Source organism: Apium graveolens, unplaced genomic scaffold (assembly GCF_009905375.1).
Source record: "Apium graveolens cultivar Ventura unplaced genomic scaffold, ASM990537v1 ctg5183, whole genome shotgun sequence".
NCBI classification, from domain to species: domain Eukaryota; kingdom Viridiplantae; phylum Streptophyta; class Magnoliopsida; order Apiales; family Apiaceae; genus Apium; species Apium graveolens.
In genome coordinates this window covers 148,760-169,141 of record NW_027418850.1, presented here as the reverse complement: position 1 = coordinate 169,141, position 20,382 = coordinate 148,760, and the positions used below count along the sequence as shown (strand labels likewise).

Sequence of the window (20,382 nt, the reverse complement as noted above, 5' to 3'; positions counted from 1 at the left end):
TATTTCATATCCACGGATTCTTCGTGAATTTTTTTTCTTCAATTCAAGATTAGAATTGTTTGTCAAATGTTGAAATCATAGTTAGGATATCAATTCGATATTGGTATTTTAATTAAATCTATGTAAGAATTGATAAATATATATACAGAGGCACCTTTGGTGGACCGGTTTATTAATATGAATATTGATGAGAGGCTATCGATTTTTCGATACCAAGATCACTCGATTCAGATTTTATATTTCTCTTTGGGCCGAAATTGAAAAAAAATTTATTTTAACTACTCGTTACCCCACGTAGCCACGATTTGCTACAGTTGGTACAATAGTTAAAATTTTATACCGAACAAGCTGAATCTGCTTAGTTGCATATGTTCTCATGAACGACTAGTTAATTATCCTAACTAGTTGAAATTTATTTAATATGAATGAAAATGTTGCTAATCGTCCTACCTAATTGTTATATGTTAATCCAATAGAGCTAGCCAGTTTCTTAGTCGGTTGTAATATGTCTTGAGATGGACTAGATATTGTTCCTCTAGTCCCACTTCCAATCTAAAATTTATTCAGAATTCATTAATTATGCAAGAATGTATGATAAAGGAATTTCCAAAGATTTCCAAGGGACTAGATATTGTTCCTCTAGTCCCCACTTCCAGTTTTTTTAGCATTATGTGTGATTGTCAGAATTCAAACTCTTCCCGGTGAAATATTAATATATAGATAAAATAATAAAACAGAAAATAGTCAAAGTTCTTGAAATCCCATGAGCAGCAACTAGTTAGGTCAAACAAAACAATTGTGAAGGAGAAACATGAATGAAAGAAATAAAACCATGCATGGATGCAGCAGTATATACGCTTAAGATTCAAGATTGGAAGATTAATGTTGCATACTATTGTCAATTCTTCGGCACTATATGCAAGGTGGACTAGCTGGTTCATAAAATTAAATCTTAGAAAGAAGAAAGACTTTATTGAAACTTGTAGATGCAGGATCTCACATATTTAAAATTGTTATGCTTGTTACAATTATATGTATATTTAATCACGTGGGACAGCTGATAGATTACATAAGCAAGCATTGAGGTAATGCTACGAGGGAATATAAATACACCACCCTAACAAGTTTATAACATGTACCGAGTGAATTTGAGAGAGAGAGAGAGATGTAGGATGTAGGTCTGTGGTAACAAAATATTAATTGTACTTTTGTTATTCAGTGAAATAAAAGTATTTTTCAATTTATGTTAATATTAGCGGAGTTTTGGTTAAATCCCATTCACTTTTCAAACAAGTGATACAAAGCACGATCTTACAACCCCAAATTTCGAAGTTGACCTATACAAATTACTAGTAAAATTTCAAAAAATGTAAAGTTTTACACTTACTAGTAAAAGAGGTCATTGATGGAATTAGGAATAATGATTAAGATTTTGATTTTGTTGATTGTAAAACCTGGAACGAGTAGAAGTCGAAAAATATATCTTGGACTCAAAGCAAGTTGTTAAACCCACTACAACAAAATAGGCCAATTACGACGCCCAACTTACGACGGAAAAAAATGCGTGCCAAACTTACGACGGAAACAAGTAAAACGTCGTAATTATTTATGACGAAACCAAAAACCGTCGTAAGTTTAGTATTTTATTAATAAAATTCTGGACGACATGATTAAATAAAAATAAAAATTATTTGAAGTTGCGACGATTTAAACATTTCATCGTAAGTTAATTATTTTTATTAAAATTTACGACGGAAATTAAAATTCTTCGTAAGTTATCAAAAAGGGAAATTTAACTTTTTCCCAATTTTTTGGCGGGAAAATAAAAATCATTTGAAGTTCCGACGATTTGAACATTTCGTCGTAAGTTAAATATTTTTATTAAACTTTTAACTTGAAATAAATATAAAAAAATATTTCATCTAAATTTATGACGAAATATTTGTCACGGAAAATATTGGAACATCCAATTCACGGCGAAAATTAAAATTCGTCGTAAGTTATCAAAGAGGGAAATTTAAATTTTTTTCCAAAAATTTTGGCGGTAAATTTGATTTTTTCAATTTTTTTGCAGATAACAATTTATGACGGATTCCGTCGTAAATTAACACATGATTTTTGATAATTTCAATTTTTAAAAAAATTATTTCATGATCCAACCATATTAATGTCAACATTTATATTTTTGGGTGACATTTCAAGAATTTCAGAAAAAAATTAAATATTTTGATAAAATAATTTAATATGAAACATTGATTATATCACTAATATATATATATATATTGTTCCATACGGTTGGATCGATGAAAAATATTTTAAATAATCGGAACACAAATTCAGAACTAGACACTAATTAAGTTGTACTAGTCGAATTGATGTTTGACTGTAAAATGCCAAACCAAATAAATTTATTTTGATATGAAATTTTGGTTATATCACTGATATATATATATATATATTATTTTACATCCATAACGGTTGGATCGTTGAAAAATATTTTTTAAATAATCGAAACACTAATTTAGGAATTAAACACTAGTTAGTGGTATTAACTCAAACGCTTAAACTGTTAAAATGGCAAACCAAATAAAACTATTTGATATGAAATTTTGGTTATATCACTAATATATATCTATTAAAATCCATATGGTTATATCGTTGAAAATATTTTTAAAATAATTAAAACACCAATTCAAGATTAAATACTAGTTAGATGTAATAGTCAAATGACAAACCAAATAAACTTATTTTCATATGTAACTTTAGTTATGTCACTAATATATATATATATATATCTATTAAACTTCACACGGTTGAATTCGTGACAAATATTTTTAAAATAATTAGTTATATCATTAAAAAGTCATTCACAAACTCTTCAATTATTTATTACTTCATTTTCTCTCTTTAGTCTATTATAACTCAACCATTGATTGTGTGTGACTTGTAAGTGGTAACTTAGGTTGCAAGAGCAGTCCACAACTCACTATTGAATAATAATATTTTATATCTTGTGCAATACATGAATTGCGTTAATATATAAATAAATTTTAAATTTTATTTATTCAATCATATATTAATTTTAATATATTATGTAATATATAATAATTATAGATTTATAATAAAATTATAAAAAAAATTAGAAAATAGCCGTGATCGTAGTTTAGCGTGATAAGGAGATCAATTAAATATTAGTTGATCTTCTTATATGGATATACTATATTAATTTATTAACTTTTTATATATACTCCTATAAAGAACTCATATAAGGATTAATTGATTTAAAAAATAAAATAAAAATCACTTGAAATTTTAAAAGTTTTTGATATCAAAATCTCTACCTCCGCTAATTTATCTTTTAATAATTTTATTACCCTGTATCTGGTGGAGATGGTAATCTGAGCTACATAATAGAGTACGTGTCACTTATTTATTTGATGAACGGGTCTAACACGGATTGCTAGTATGCAATCACTTACAGCCCTTGGATAATATTGAGAAACACAGCACACTGGACAAAGATAAACACATACATCTCCTCTCTCTCCGCCTCACTGCCCAGATCTACAATCTTAATCCCCATACATCAACAAAAACCAAAATTTGATGCAACCCATTTACTTTTCGATCCAATCAGACAACCCACTTGCGGAAAGATCTTTACTAGTTTCAGTCAGTTTTCAATTGCAACGAACAAGTGTTTTATTGATAGTGCTATAAAATCATGTTTGTTGGATCTCCCTGCTCTGATTCAACTTGTTATCGATGATGCTATGGATGAAATTAGAGATGTATTAGATAAAGTGATCCTTCTTGGAAGGCTGTTGAGTCAGCTGATGCTGATGGTCAAACTTTACTTCATTTGGCCATTAGTCAAAATCGGCCTGATCTAGTACAGCTTTTACTAGAAGCCAACAAATAATCCGAGCAGAAAAGCTGGGTTTTTCAAACTGAATGACACCTGCAAGAGGAACAGAGTCTTGAGAAACAAGAGTGATGGGGTGGTGAAGAAGATTCACCAGTTTTATTCAAAGAAGGCGCATTGTTGTTGCTGTTATTAGTTGCTTCAGAAGTAACAGAGAAAAGGGGTGAGTTGAGAGTGTGAAGAGTGAAATTAGTTGGTTATCGTTGAGGAAGATAGAGGTGGGTTGGGAATTTAAATAATGGTGATGAACATCTGGTTATTGTTGAGGAAGATAGTGTTGCAGCTGGTGTTTGGCTTACCAGATACATTTTTATTGGTCAAAATCTCTCTCCTATTAAGGTATAGAATAACAGTTTACCTATCCACTACAGTTTATGTTGCAGGAGCCAATTGCTTCACTTTTTCTTGTAAAATCATTCCTGCCTCACCTGCTATACTTTTCTTCTTAGATGTCACCTGCATTTATTTTAAAATTTAATCCACACGGAATCTAGTAACAAGGCCTTGTGCTTATGCAAGAAAATAAGTTTTGCTTCATAGTAAAAGCAATAACTAGTTGCTTCTTAAGATTTTGAATCACTTGCATACAGAAAACATAAATCACTTGAGTACTCTATTTAACATTAAAAATAACTTGGTGTAACTGAATGCTCTATCGAACATTAAATATAAGTTGTAGCCTATATGGACCTGTAATATGAGAGCTGAGATGTTCACAAGTTGGCTAGAGTTCACAAACTAGGCGAGATCAAACAAATTTTGAAGCGAAGCCATACTAAAGCACAACTCGTTTACACTTAGAACTTGACTTGGCTTGACCTCGCCTTGTTTATGAATTATGATCTATATATTACATAACAAATAATCCATTTATATACTCACTTCTCACTAAGCAAATTCTGATTTTTTTTTCATTTTAAATTTTGTAATTATGTATCTAATTTTGTACTAAATGTTCTGTAACATGGTAATACCAATTATAATTCTTTTGTCAAAAAAGCAATCAATCTCATAGGTTTTTGTATATATATGTCTAATTTCTTAGCCCGGGTATAATTTCTTAGAACCGGGGCTAAGAATTATGTCATCAACGTAAAACCCTTTGTTCAATTTTGGTTCAGGTGCGCTAAGTTGTACAGGATTATGTTCAGCTACAGCCTGCGCTTATTATCCGTAATCTATGCTTTTAGGGGAGTTGAGCCAGATACATTTTACCAGAAAGGAACATCTATCTCGAGCCAGACGTTGAGGTTCGGAGGAGGTCCGGCTCAACTCCCCTAGAAGCATGTTGTTGAACATGTTCCTTTCTCTAACTTCTGTCCTAATTATGCATAAGGCAAAACCTGCAATATTATTCTGTAGCATAACTAGTCCAGCTTCTCTTTAAGCTTGTAATACTTTTGTGCTTCATTTTGTTGAGCTTAATTAATTGTTGTTGTTATAGGTACTGATCCGGGGAAAACTGTTCTGCAGCCATGCAGCCAGCCTCCACTTTTAAGTGCAATGATAGTAGATATATATAACAAAACTGGTGATTTGGAATTTGTTCGAAAGTCTCTGCCATCCCTGATCACTGAGCATAACTCTTGAAATTTAGGTATCAGGACAACTCTCTCTCCCCCTCTTTCTCTGTCGCCCTCCCTCTCCACTCTACTGGTATGTGTTAACTTATTTTCTCTTGGAGTTGGTTCGATTCCTTTTGTACCGTCCCAATTTTTATTGCAATTGCATTTATATATAGTCTTTTCCAACTACTTGGTATGCAACTAATTTAATATTTATTTCTAATGCCTGTGTTGTTGAAGGCATGCATAGGATGAACATCAGGATAGTCAAGGAAGAATTCATTATTTGAGTCCATACTATGCAATGTGGAATGCGCCGAGGCCGCGAACCTTGAAATAGTCTCGGATATAATTGGAGAGGGTTTTGATTGATCGCTTATCGGGGAATTTTGTTGCCGGCTTTTTGTTATTTTTTAGGTTGTTATCATCATGCTTATGATGAGGGGAAGAAGGTTTATCTTTGAAAGATAGAATTTGAGGGATGATATGGTTTCCGTTATTAAGCAAGCAAAGAATTGGCGGTTTCCTATTGTAGGATTCATTTAGGGAACCCTGATATGTTCCCGAATTGGGATAATACTAGTGGTTAAATAGTTGAATTGGGGGTTGCCGAAAAGTGACCGGAATTCGGCTAGATATTTTTTTAAACCTGGAAATACAAACTTACCGACGGTTGTTCATCGCAAATTCCAGTCGTAAATAGGCCCTAATTCCCAAAATACGACATTTTTTCTGTCGGAATTTACTAACTTATGACGTATAGGTTGCGTCATAAATTTATGTTTAATTTCATTAAATATGGGTCCAGCAAGAGAACATACGACATTATTTTTCGTCATATGTTGATAACTTACGACGGAATATACTCCGTCGTAAGTAGATTTATTATTTTATTGATTATGTGGGCCCCTACTTCCTAACTTGCGACGCAATTTTATCTTGTGACGAAAAAAACGACTTACTACTCGACCAAAAATGACAATTTTTTTCTGTCGTAAATGGCTCCATTACGACGATTTCAGTTCAAAAAAACCGTCGTAAATGGCCAGATTTGTTGTAGTGACCCTACCTTTTACAAAATGTTGTGTTAATATTTTCAATCATTGCGATATATACACAATGTTGTATTGTGATGTTTTAATAATTGTGATATAAAAATATCATCCGATATGTTGATGATTTTGGTATAAATATATATTACCGGAGTTCAATTGATAATGCTAGAGAAGAGCAGATTACATATCAGATGTGTATTGAGACTGAGTGTTGGTCGATATAAGTTGATAAAAATCCCAAGCATTCCTGAGGTGTTTCCAAGAATGTTAACGCTAATAAGCAGCGTGGTATATTATGTTATATTATTGACCGGGGGGTCGGTCGATATATATAATTATTAAAAATCCGAAAGTATTCCAGATTCGTTTGAAACAATTATTTTCTATTTGATATTAAAGTAATATTCCAAGTGACTCGATATTCCCTCACGGTTTATCAAATACCTCAAATTTTTATCAAACGATCTCCAAGAATCTTATTTACTCAAATTAAATATTATTTAGTAGATGAATGTTATTTCAAATATTCATTTAAAAGAGAATTATTCGAGTTTTAATATAATTAATGATTATTGAGTATTATTAAATATTTATTTTAGGTTTTAAGCGATTAAAAATCATAAAATCAAATTTTAAATATTTTCTGAATTTTAGTAAATCATTCAAGTACTTTCAAATCGTGAAGAAATAAAATTTTGACTTTGTTTTAAATATTTTGACTATAGTTTCAAAAGGAACTCCCCCTTAAATATTTATCCGTTGACAACGGTATTTCCTCCAACAAAACGTCAAAAACTATTATTTCGACTCACATTATCATAATACTTCCTCCAAAATTTCCGAAAGTGTGTATATGTATCGGTATATACCTATCAACAGCATTATGCTTGGGGAACAAAATAATATCTAGATATATGATAGAATTCTTTAAGGACGGGGAGTGGTAGACTCCAGTACTTTATGTACTGGGAGACTACTAATTATTACTGCATGAGAAGGTACTATGAATACCGATGGACATGCGAAGTATGCAAAATATACCTGGGAGAAAGGAGATGCATAGAATGCCCAAATGCGGCAAGGGTGAAGACCCGGTAGTAAGGAAGTCATCCCTCTATTAGTAGAAAATAATAACAACATTATGCTATACGACTGAGCATCGTATAGTACGGCTCCGTGAATGTCCTAAAAAATTTCCAATTGAAATTGTTTGCGATACTGTAACTCAAGCCTAGGTGTTGGGTTTACTGAAAGTATTCGCAAAATAATTGAGAAATGAAATATTTTTTTTGAAATAGGTGTATATCACAAAGAAAGTTATTCTCCTAATTATATAATATTATACTAGAAATTACAGTCAGATTTAACAGTCAATTTTAACTATTTTATATTATTGCTGAGCGTTTCTGCTCACTCTTTCTTTCTTTTAAATGTCACAACACAATTGATAACCGGTATGTTGGTGAAGAAACTTGGAAGATGGAAAGATTTCTGTAGCTACTGCAGCTTAGTTTAAGGTGGGTTATATCATTCATATAGGTATAAGATATTAGTAGTAATTATTGTAACTTCATGTAAAGGTTACAAATAATTGTTTGAGATCTTTTATACATTTGAGTTGTAATAACAAATGGTACTTGTTGTACATCATTTCTGAGGCTATAACATGTGTGTGTGTGAGAGAGAGAGATTGGGGTTCTTTGATGTGGAATTATTGGATTATTAAGTTGATGCATGTTATACATGATTGAAGGATTGCATGACAACCCAGATTCCTGATCCCGAATTTGGGGGTGTTATAGAAATGGTATCAGAATAATAAGTTATAGTACTTAGAGACGAGAGTGTTGGGAGCAAAGTCTAGATGTGAGCATAGCGCAAGAGCTCATATAGAGTTCGTTATAGGACTACCAGATGTAGTACCTATGAGTAAGTTTTATTGGAAAACATAATTGAGGTATTATAATAAGACCAATGGAATCACTAGAGATAATTAGAATGGAAGATGAGAATTGAAAATCTTACATGATTTATAAAATATTTTGATATAAAACACGGAGCTGAGTGTCCGGCGCATTTGAGGTTGAAACATCATTACCAACACCATATGTCGATTTCGACAACACGAGCCTTGTTACTCGTACTTTTTTATAGGTTTCCCATGAGAGGGCATTACACGTGATGTAACTCCCCATAATTCGGGGTAAGAAATCTGGGTGGTCACGCAATCCTTCAATCATGTTTAACCTGTATTAACTCAATAATCCAACAAACCTCATCTCACGCGCACACACACACACAATTATAGCCTTAGAAATGATGTACAAAATGTAATCTTCTTTATTACAACTCAAATGTACTTTCCAGGATCTTAAACTATTATTCATAACCTCTACATAAAGTTACAATAATCTTACAAATATTGAAGCCTATCTATATGTTCTGGCTTTCCTGAAGCAATGATGCAAGGACTTCTCCTCGCAGGTGCAGTCGACTTGGTCTCTTACTAGCATACTGGTTATATGTTTGTTTGTGACATTTAAAAGAAAGCAAGATTGAGCAATAATGCTCAGCCATAATGTATAAAACATTTTGGGAATAACTGTTAATATAATACTTCATCGTATAATATGAAAATTTGAAAACTTGGTGGTATACACCTTTTTCTTTTAAATCAAATAAGATATCTTATCTATATCAAAATATCTTGACAATGTTCTCGATTTATATACTAGGATAATTATTTTCTTGGTGATATACATCTCTTTTGAAATAATGTTTTCGATTGACTTATTAGTCTGTAAATACCTTAATGGTAAACCCAATGCATAGGCTTAGTTACTGTATTGCATCTCAATTCCAATTGGAAGAATAGGACATTCAACGGAGCCACCGCATATAATGATCAGTCATAATACGGAAATCTGTAACCTTTCTACTAGTAGAAGGACGACTACCATACATCCGGTTGTCACCCTTGCCGCATTCGGGCATATTATGTGTGTCTCATACATCCAGACTTTCTACATACTCCACATGTTTACATGTGGCACACCAGTAGTCGCTCTAGTACACAAAGTACTAGAGTCTACCCTTCCTTGTCCTTTTAAAAAATCTTATTATAAAACAGGAACTTGAATTATATCGAAGTTCCTCAAGTCTTTTGCTTGTTCATAGATACAACTCATCTTATATATGTATATATGTCCTTCCGAGAATTTCCGGAGGAAGTAATAAGATAATGTGACTTGACCATTGTCAACAGATAAGTATTTAAGGGGAAGTTTCCTTTGACACTATAGTCAAAATAATTAATATATATTGAAATAATATTTTTCAAAGTTCGGATAATACCAAAATGATTTCTGAAACTCAGAAAATATTTTGAAATAAGATTTATGGTTTTGAAACCATATAAAATCACTAAATAAATATTAAATAACCAATTAATATTTATTAAAATAATCAACCTCGAACAATTCTATTTTAAAAGAATATTTGAATAATATTCCCTGAATGATTTATGTTTAAGTAAATAGATTAAATCTTAAGTAAATGTTAAATATTTAAAATTTTTAAATAAGTATTCTTCCAAGAATACTTCTTCTTTAAAATGAGTATTTAAAATAATATTCATCATTTAAATAAATAATATAAGTTGAGGGAACACGATCTTTGGAAATTGTTTTAATAAAAGTTTGAGGTACTTAATGCTTTGCGAGGGGGACATCGAGTCCCTCAGAATAAATACCTATGGACTTTTAATCGTCCAAAACATCTCCAGTATGATTCTCGGGTTTATACTTTATAAAAGTTTCCCGACTCTTGGTCTTACAATTGTTCATCACGCTCTACTATGGCATTAATATTCTTAAATAAAACACATCCTGAATACTTCCCGTTTTCATCAAATTATACTGACGGATCCTCGGTATAAAATATACACCTCCTATATACAACGCTACTATGTAGCATTGTCTATTGAATTCGGTAATATTCATGTACCAAAATCATTAACATATTGTATGATATTACATATTACAATTCATAAAATATCGTAATACAACATCATGTATATATAGCATTTATTTGAAAATAAACACAACACAACAATTTTAAAAGGTAAGGTTTAAAAACTTGCCTAGAGTCCAAGATATGTTTTTCGACTTGCTCTTGTTTCGGGTTTTCTAATCAACAAATATCATAATCTTAATCATCATTCCTAATCCCATCACCGACTAATATTTCTAATAAGTACAATACTTCATAATTTTCAATAATCTACCGAATCAAAATAAGTATCAATCCTTGTTCGAAACGGACGGTCAAAGTGGTCTTCAAGAGTTGACTTTACCCAATGTTACTATTATGTGAATCGCACTCTAAAATTTTAAATAAATCAAAAATTAATATTTTATTACGGAACCACATCGAGTAGATTCTGGAGTGTTTTTAATATTATCATAAAAGTTTCATTTTGATAAAATGAATTTAAATAGGTCAAAAGCATTTTAAATGTTCGGTCAACTACAGAGTTTTACTATTCATACTGCTTTCACTAAAACATTGATTTCTCTCAAAACCGTTAACTGAATTGATGTACCATTTTCTCGTGCATGATCTAGACAAAATTTAGAACCAAATAATTGAAATGGTTTTCTGGTAGCAGGGGTGAAAATCCTAAAGTGACGGTTTAATGGTAGTAGGTGTTCTTGGTGATAACTCCTTGCCTGACCTCGGCTCCGACATTTTTATAAAATCAAAAAATTAACATCTTTAAACTAAATATTTAAAGAGTGCTTTCCCATTATATAACTAAGCTACTGAGCAAGTTTCATGATTTTAAAAAATGTTTAAAGGCCTCAATTATACCCTTAAAGTCAAAACTATGTAGCAATTTGCTTTTCTCGATTACGTTCACTAAACCGAACTTTTCTCCTAATCCGTAAATCTTCTCAGCACGATTTTTATATGTTTACATACTAAAAAACAAGAAATTTAAATCCATGTCTAGTGGTGTATAAAAACATTAAATTTATTGTTTAAAAACAGTCATAAATATAAACAGACATTACGACGGCTATACGCGCAATGATTCCCGATTTTAATTACGTTAATTTCATTGGCAACAACTCAAACACCAATTATTTCATATTTCTTGCAAGATCATTTCCTAAACTATATGAAATAATCACTTATATAAATCCATAACAATCAACCATCAAAACCTAACTTTTTACAATCCAACTCAATCAATCAGCATTTACTTAAACATAAACTCATGCTCAATCTTATAACTCAAGCAAATCAAAGGGTTGATGATGTTTATACCTTCCTTGAAGCTTTATAATACTTGATTAAGTCCTAATATCCTTGATTAAGCCTTTGTCTAGCTTTAGGACACTTAAACTTCCATGAAAAATCAAGAAAACAAGTTAGTAATTTTTCGGAGTTACTATTTATCCTCAACTTAAATCATTTTTATAAAATTGAAAACTTCATTGATGGGCTCCAAATTTGGTAAGTAGCTTACCCATAATATGGAGGAGATTTGGTTAAAATTTGATGATTTATGAATCAGTAGAACATGAGATTTGAATTCTTCTTTCCGTGGTATTCTTGAAAATCAGCATTGTGTTCTTGGAGAGAGAGAGAGAGAGAGAGCGCGTTGCTTGGATTGGATTCCTTTAGAAGTATTCAGTGATATGTGTGATATGTAATATGTATGTATGTTTAATAATTGAAGATGCATCTATTTTCTAAGGCTAGCCATTGGCTAGTACATGGATTTGTCAAACTTTTAATGATGAATAACAAGAATCCTTGTTTCAAGGAACCATATTTCGAACTTCGTTCAAATTGATCAACCAATTTGGTTTCTCCTTGTACTAATTTGGTTGGCATATTTTTGCATGGGATTTGTATGGCCTTAGTTGGTTCATTTATTCACTTACGGATTCGCTTGGTCGCTTATTCATTTTTGTGGTAAATCTTCGTAATCTATTCGTTGGGTAAATCCTTTCTTATAAATCATTTATGCTTTGAAACCTTATACTTGGATTTTCATTTTTAGAATTCTAAATTCTTGATCGTAATGTGATTCTCGTATTCCTCGATAGTCCGTAAGATTATAAAGTTCGTTTTCTCCGAAAACGAAGGGATTTTACATACACTCATTTGGTACGTAAAATCACACTATCAACTAGAAATTTTATTTTAAAAGCTCATATATAGGTGTTTTCGTAAAAGTTTTTATTGAACTGCAAGGTTACTATTCATAAAGGTCTTTTAACCGATGTCAAAAATTCGGGATTTTACACGTGAGAACCATGAAGTCTCATTATGATTACAGATTTAAGGTTAATGGGTTAATAAGTTACGGATTATATTTAGATGTATTATTTTCTTATAAGGATCCAATACCCTATAAACATTATATTCGCCAAAGATAATATCCACTACACCCTTGATGATTTTATTACCCTTAAAAAAGAGTTCCACTCTGTATGAGGACGTTATTGTAAGACGAGCAAGCTATATCATGATATTATGAGTATGCTTCATACGTTAGACCATGATGGGTCAACCCGGAGATCGATGACTTTATAAAATCGATGATTATATCCGCAATGGAATTGCATAGGACTACAATGAATGATGGTTCAATCTTGAAACCTACTAAATGGAGAGACTAGTGACTCTAAAGTAAAAATTTTCGGCAGAATTGTTATTAGAGATTACAGATATATATTCATAAACCTCTATCAATTTGGTAGCATATGTTTACTTACACACACATGGCCCTGAACTTATGGACTACATTAAGATCCATGAGAGATCTCTTTGATCTGTTCCCAAAAGTAACTGGCCACTTGTAATTTGTGACGAATGCATGTAGTTGGACCCTATCGGCTTAACATATGCCTTTAAAATAATATGGAGTAAGGTCTTCGAGGAAAATTACTGGAATAACATATGTAATTGTGATACCGAATTAATGAGTGACTTAAATGATGTTAAGAGACACACTAGTTGGAATATGTAACTATGAAGGCGAGGAGGTGGGATCATCCTCAAATGGGTAATTGTGAGATTTAGGATAATCGGTGATTTATTTTGTCATTTACTCCTCGAAAAGCTACACCCTTAAAACTTTGTATCATTCATATTTCCTTGATAAGTCACATCAAGAAATCATTTTAGTTATCTACCTTGAACTTCTGATATTACCAATGACTTTAAAAAAATTATATGAACCAGGACTTTTCCAATTCTTTATTTGATCCACGAAGTTCTATTCAAAATTGTGATTATCTTATTCAGGCTCACACCGATTTATACTCTCTTTCAATTGTTCAAGGAATTTATTTTAAATATTTTCTTAATTAACTGACAAATATTCCTTATAGAATATTTACATTCAATTCTTTCTTTTATACTTACACTTCGAAGTCGAGCTCGTTAATAATTGACAAATTATTGAGAACATGAATGATTTCATATCCACGGATTCTTCGTGAATTTTTTTCTTCAATTCAAGATTAGATTGCTTATCAAATGTTGAAATCATAGTTAGGATATCAATTCGATATTGGTATTTTAAATTAAATTTTATGTAAGAATCTGATAAGATATATATACAGAGGCACCTTTGGGTGGACCGGTTTATTAATATGAAATATTGATGAGAGGCTACCAATTTTTCCGATACCAAGATCACTCGATTCAGATTTTATATTTCTCTTTTGGCCGAAAATTGAAAAAATTTTATTTTACTCATTACCCAGGTAGCCACGATTTTCTACAGTTGGTACAATATTAAAATTTTATACGAACAAGCTGAATCTGCTTAGTTGCATATGTTCTCATGAACGACTAGTTAATTATCCTAACTAGTTGAAATTTTATTTAATATGATGAAAATGTTGCTAATCGTCCTACCTAATTGTTATATGTTAATCCAATTGAGCTAGCCAGTTTCTTAGTCGGTTGTAATATGTCTTGAGATGGACTAGATATTGTTCCTCTAGTCCCACTTCCAATCTAAAATTTTATTCAGAATTCATAAATATGCAAGCATGTATGATAAAGGAATTTCCAAAGAATGATTTAATTGAGATATAACTAGGTTTTCAACTCAAAACGAGAATTCAAATTTAGTTCTATGAAATTATTTTTTTCTTTGAATATTCTATTCTTTCGTTTATATAATAAATTGAATAACAAATTACTTTATTATTTTTACCATGATGTATAACTTATATTTTAAATTATTGTAATTTACAAATCCCTATTGGTCAACCTTAATCAATGAGTTATTCAATATTATCCACTTATTCTTCAAGAGGAAAAGTATTCTTCTGATGTGAAAATCTCATAAAGACCACCCTTATGGGGTTTACGTCCAAGAAATTATCGCCTTCGAGTAATATTACTTAAAATATCATGATATAAAATTTTAAGGATGTGGAAGGATCGATAAACCTTATTACATTCTTTCTGCAATTTCTTATATATTTTTAGCATTGAGGCTCTTTATATCCAGAGCTTCTTATTTCTTGGAACATCCCATGTCAGAATCTTTTTTAAAATGGTCGAAATGAAATTAATATCTTTGAAAATCATTTTCCAATATTGATTACAATATGAGCAAGGGGAAAGAAAATTGAGAATCGTTGATCTAAACTGAGAATGAAAACTGAGTGATATGATTGTGTAATTGAAGCATCGTGATGAGTAAAGTATTTTGAAGTGGGAACAACACATTTAGAAAAGACATAAGGATCTTTAATATGATCATAGAGGGAAAATTTGAAAGATACTGATGTGATTAGTAAGAGTACGCTCTTACGAAAATTTTCAGAATGAGTATGTAATGGATTCGAGAATAACCAAGCATGTAGGAAATTGAGAATTTTATTTTTCAAAAAGTGAAGGTAAGATTGGTAACAATCTTGTGTTAGCAATACATGACGATAAAAAGAGGATTTTGTGTGAACTATAATGATGTGTGTAAGCGATTTAAGGACCGTGACAAAGGTATCCTAATAATGACTTAGAATAACAGCGACAAGGCCCCCCTCTGAGGGATAAAGACTTTAACTGATGAGGAAAAATCGTGATTTTTTTTTCTTAACCATATTGCGGAGTGTATACTGACATAGAATACGACGTAGAGGCTATAGTCAAAATTAATTTAGGACTAGGATTGAGAATTTATTATCAACAAGAAAAGGCCAGTGTGGTGGCCGACACTTTAAGTAAAAGAGAAAAGATTGAGCTGATGGATTTTGAAGTTCAGATACTTTGAACGTAACTAAAGGACTTAATTAGAAATATGACTCAACAATAATTGACTAAAATGTTGAGGTTGTGTTGAGAAAGAATAATGAGAGGAAGAAAACCATTTTTATGTAATGGAAAGAATTGAAGATGTCTGGAAATATAGAGAATATTATTAATGACCGAGTGTGAAAAGGGATGTCATGGATTGAATAAGTTAGTGCTCGATCTTTCCGAAAATGAAAGCGGAACTGTGAAGATTAAATGGGAGAATACTGTGAAAACCTGAATTTTGGACATTGATAAAAGATCTTCATGAATAGTAATATTATGGTATAAATAAATAAAAATTAAGACCACACTATACACGAGTATTTAAATTATGATTTTGAGTTGATATTACGTTTTTACGTTACAGATGAGTGTACGTAAAGGTCGTTAGTTTTCATAGAAAATTGATATTTCAAAAGGCCATTTTCTAGGGGACATCAAGGGATACGAGAATTAGAATTTCATATATGCAACCAAGTTCAAGTACAAGAAATAATAAGAAATTTAGGATAAAAGGATTTATGATGTGAAACATTTTCGAGAAACAATCGATCTTGTGAAATGAAATTAAGTATTAAGCGAATGTTGGCAAATTGGAATGTAGTACATCCATGAATACCATGCAACTAGAACATTAGAATCTAACCAAGGCAATTAGAAATCCAAATGGGAAGTACAAAATCAAACTACACAAGTTACACTACTAGAAAATGGCCAATAGACATCACCCTTTTAACATCAGTCAAAAAAATAACCGATGTAAAAAAACATATATTACATAAGTTATTTTCAAACTGATGTTAAAGACATATTTTTACATCAGAATTTTCAAAATAACTGTTGTCTAATAGTATTTTTTTCATAAAATTCAAACCTTTTCGGTCATTATTCTCACATCTTTCTTCTTTTGCCCTAATTTTCAAGCAATCGAGTCTACTAGGTCTACATACAACACTAACTGGAACTCATAAAACTCGAATCGAGCTTTAAAAAAACTTTAATCGAGCTTTAATAAAGGTCTAATTGAGTCTGCAAAGTAAGAATTGAGTCTCTTCCATGTTGTAATAGAGTTTCTAAAACATGAATCAACCCCTAATTTGTAAGTATTTTCAGATTTATTTTTCAATTTTATTTTTATTTTTTATTTAACATCTTTGTTCAGCCTCATATCTTCAACCACTAACACTATTTTTTGTTTTATGTATAGTTTCTTTTGATTTTAATTGTTAAGTGTTTATATCTATGTCAAGAATTTGATAAATTTACAATTATGGATTATCAAAAAGTGTGCGGTGCTTATGTTTCTTAGTGTTTAAGAGGTGTTATTGCGGTTGCAACAGACAATAGGACATGTAGCAGAGGTATTAAAATTTTGGTAGCTATATTTTCTTCTTGTATATAACATTAATGCATTTGTGATGTGCAAAGCGATTATACTAAGTTGTGAAAATATGTTGATATATGTTATATTATTGCTGAGAAAATTTAACATCTCTGAATCATAGTTAAAATAGTATTAGGTGTAATTTGATTAAACAATGTTGCAATACAGAAGAAGGACAGAGATTACACTACAAGAAAAAAGTCCATAGACATCGGTTTTTGGCCGATGTCTATGCTGTTAACCAACCGATGTTGATGTCGGTGATGTCTATTCTAGACATCGGTGGATACCCGATGTCTATGCAAGCTTAGACATCGATTTTGGTTAAAAAACTGATGTCCATGTATTTTTTTTTACAAAAAATGTTATAAATAAATTATTTAATAACTAAATAACACCTATTAAAACAGATTAAACATATAATGAGCTATGTTTTTTGTCACAAAGACATCAAAAATTTTCATATGGGTGATGTAAAATGGTGTATTAAACATTTGATTCTTCACTGAAAGGTGATGTCTATTTTAGCATATAAACATCAGTATTTTCTTGAATAAAGTGATGTCTATGTTTCATTTAGATTTGAATATGTTAGTCTTTGACAACAGTTGTTTGTCTGAAACTGATGTACATTGTGTTGTTTGACATCAGTATTTTTTGGTTAAAAGTGATGTGTATACTGTCACATAGACATCAATTTTATCTTAAACAAAGTGATTTCTATGTTTCATTTAGACTTGAACCTGGATTTCTTTGACATCAATTTTTTACCTTAAAATGATGTACATTAACTTTTTTGGCATCAACTTTTCTTCTTTAAAAGTGATGTCCAATTGCTTTTGTAACTAGCATACATCAAATATATGGATCTTGCAATCAGGTAGACTAAGGAAATAATAGGATTTGAATGCATGCTTAAATACATAGTCTGTCTATTATCATCATCAAAATAAAGAGCATTTACATTGAATATTTTATTACTCAAATGGATACCCTAAAAAAATTAGCTTTCACGCTAAAATAAATAAATAAGTAAACAAGCGCCGTAACCGTACAGTGGCCGGTAGGATATACATGCCCTATGTGTCTCTTAGAACTCACTTTAAACATTGCCAAATCTGAAAGCCAGCAATGGATCTCCAGCAATGCATCTCCAGCGAATATGCTTAAATACTTTAGAATTGCTAACCTCAGTAATGCATCTCCAACAATAATCCTCAGTCTTTTCACAAAATCATCACGGTTTATCTTCTTATTCTGCAACAACATAAAAAAAATATGAATTCAAGTACAGACTAGCAATAGATATTTTAAAATGGAAACAAAGGGATATATATACATTAAAATTGCATTAACAACCATATCCTGAATAAATCGTAATTATTACCGACAAGGTTCATATTACTAGGGCTAATTCTGTTTGAGATAGCTTTAAATAAAACAGTTAGCAGCAAGGGTGTACCATTTTTCTTGTTTCTCAGTAACATATAACGGTCCAATTTCCTCATTCACTATGAATATATCCGATCAAGTTCCATTTAAATTATATTGACATACCATATCGCCATGGTATCGAGACACCAATATGGTTATTTAACAGAAATGTTCCACATAATATGCAATCACATATATACCATTTGCAGACTCACTGTCATGTTCGATGTATCATTCTCGGTTTGGGTGCCATTTTCAGTGGAGGAACACTACAGTTAATCAAAAAATATAATTTAATATATATACCAATTGCACATAAAAAGGACTAAAAAGCTGTTGATGCTTATTCAAAATAGTTAAAAAAACATTGGTTATTTTCAGTTAAATATAATTTAAATTTACAGGCACACAGAAACGTGAATAGAACTAAGGTGTGGGGTGTATGAAATAGACACTGCACCTACTATTCCAATTCCAAAAGGTATCAAGTCAGTTTTTATAACCACGGTATACAGAAGAATCTCCACATCTTTGCTGCCACCTGCATTCAAGACATGATTCCAGTTGTCTTAATTGACTAATCCCTGACATATAACACGTCTTAATTGACTATCGCTGACATATAACGATTAGTAATAACACAAACATCAACAAAACCGTATTACCTGATCATTGAAATGGAAGCGATCAACATGATTCCAGTTGTCAAGATCATAAGAAACCTTTGTATTCCAGTTTACACTCCCTGTTGCATTTCTTTTCTTCAAACCAATTTTAACTTATTTTTTACATGCCACATTTTCATGCAAGAAACAACTGTTATTAGTTTGAGTTAGTATTAACAAAAAGGTAGTTTCATAAGACCCAAAGTGTACTAATAAGCAACTGGTCTGGTACCATTCCTTGTGCAGGGCATCAGGACAAAAAGGCATGCATTATGAAAAAATGAAAATATGCAATAGTAGGAAGTCTAGCTATCTATGTAGCTAGATGGATTTCAAGGGAAGACAGAGCAGCAGCTGATGGAGGTCATTGAACATAAGGCTTTGCATGTATTTGATATTGTACGAACTAGTGGCTGTGCAATATATATCTATAATGTGATCAGAGAAACATTTTTGTCTACCTCTAGCTCTCCCTTCACACCAAAGCTAGTTAAAAATAAAGAGACTGCAAACATGGCAGAGCTAAGTTACTGCTATAATATATGGTCAAATCATAACCCAATAATTAGTCACCATCCCCCCTTACACATCATGTATCAAAAGATAAAAGACCCCTTCATATAGAAAGCTTGCAGTAGTTCACAAACCTCAACCTGCAAACAATCTTTCACAATCATCATTCAGCATGTCTTATATTGTTTATGTCATCATATTTCTTTCTCTGCATGCATGTAATGGTCGTAGTCTAGGCCTACATACTAACAAAGGCGACATCACTTGCATGGTTATTGTGATAAACCTACAGAATTACATATATAGATACATAATGCACTAATATAGCTTATAGTTATAGGTAGTTGAAACTTTAATTGATTTCAGAATCTGGTGTAGAATATGCATAGCTCAAACCTTTAGCAGTTTAGAGATGAGGTTCTTCAAGCACAACAAAATCATTTTGCTAAACTGGCCAATAAAATTTTGACCAGAGTTTAGCTTGTGCAGTTTCTGTCAAGGAGAATCC

At 31.4% G+C, this 20,382-nt stretch overlaps 2 long non-coding RNA genes across 3 annotated transcripts; one reads left to right on the top strand and one right to left on the bottom strand.

Moving 5' to 3' along the window:
• Positions 1-4,158: 4,158 nt before the first annotated feature.
• On the top strand, positions 4,159-5,819 carry LOC141702461 (uncharacterized). Of its 2 annotated transcripts, none has more exons than XR_012567115.1 (3): positions 4,159-4,264; positions 5,399-5,522; positions 5,731-5,819. It is a non-coding gene; the product is annotated as an uncharacterized LOC141702461 (long non-coding RNA). The 2 variants fall into 2 exon arrangements; XR_012567116.1 differs by having other exon boundaries at positions 4,168-4,264; positions 5,370-5,522.
• A 12,456-nt stretch (positions 5,820-18,275) lies between these two features.
• Positions 18,276-19,452, bottom strand: LOC141702463 (uncharacterized). Its single transcript, XR_012567117.1, has 3 exons — positions 19,362-19,452; positions 19,157-19,237; positions 18,276-18,519 (listed from the first exon to the last, which is right to left on the bottom strand). It is a non-coding gene; the product is annotated as an uncharacterized LOC141702463 (long non-coding RNA).
• Between the last annotated feature and the right edge of the window lie 930 nt (positions 19,453-20,382).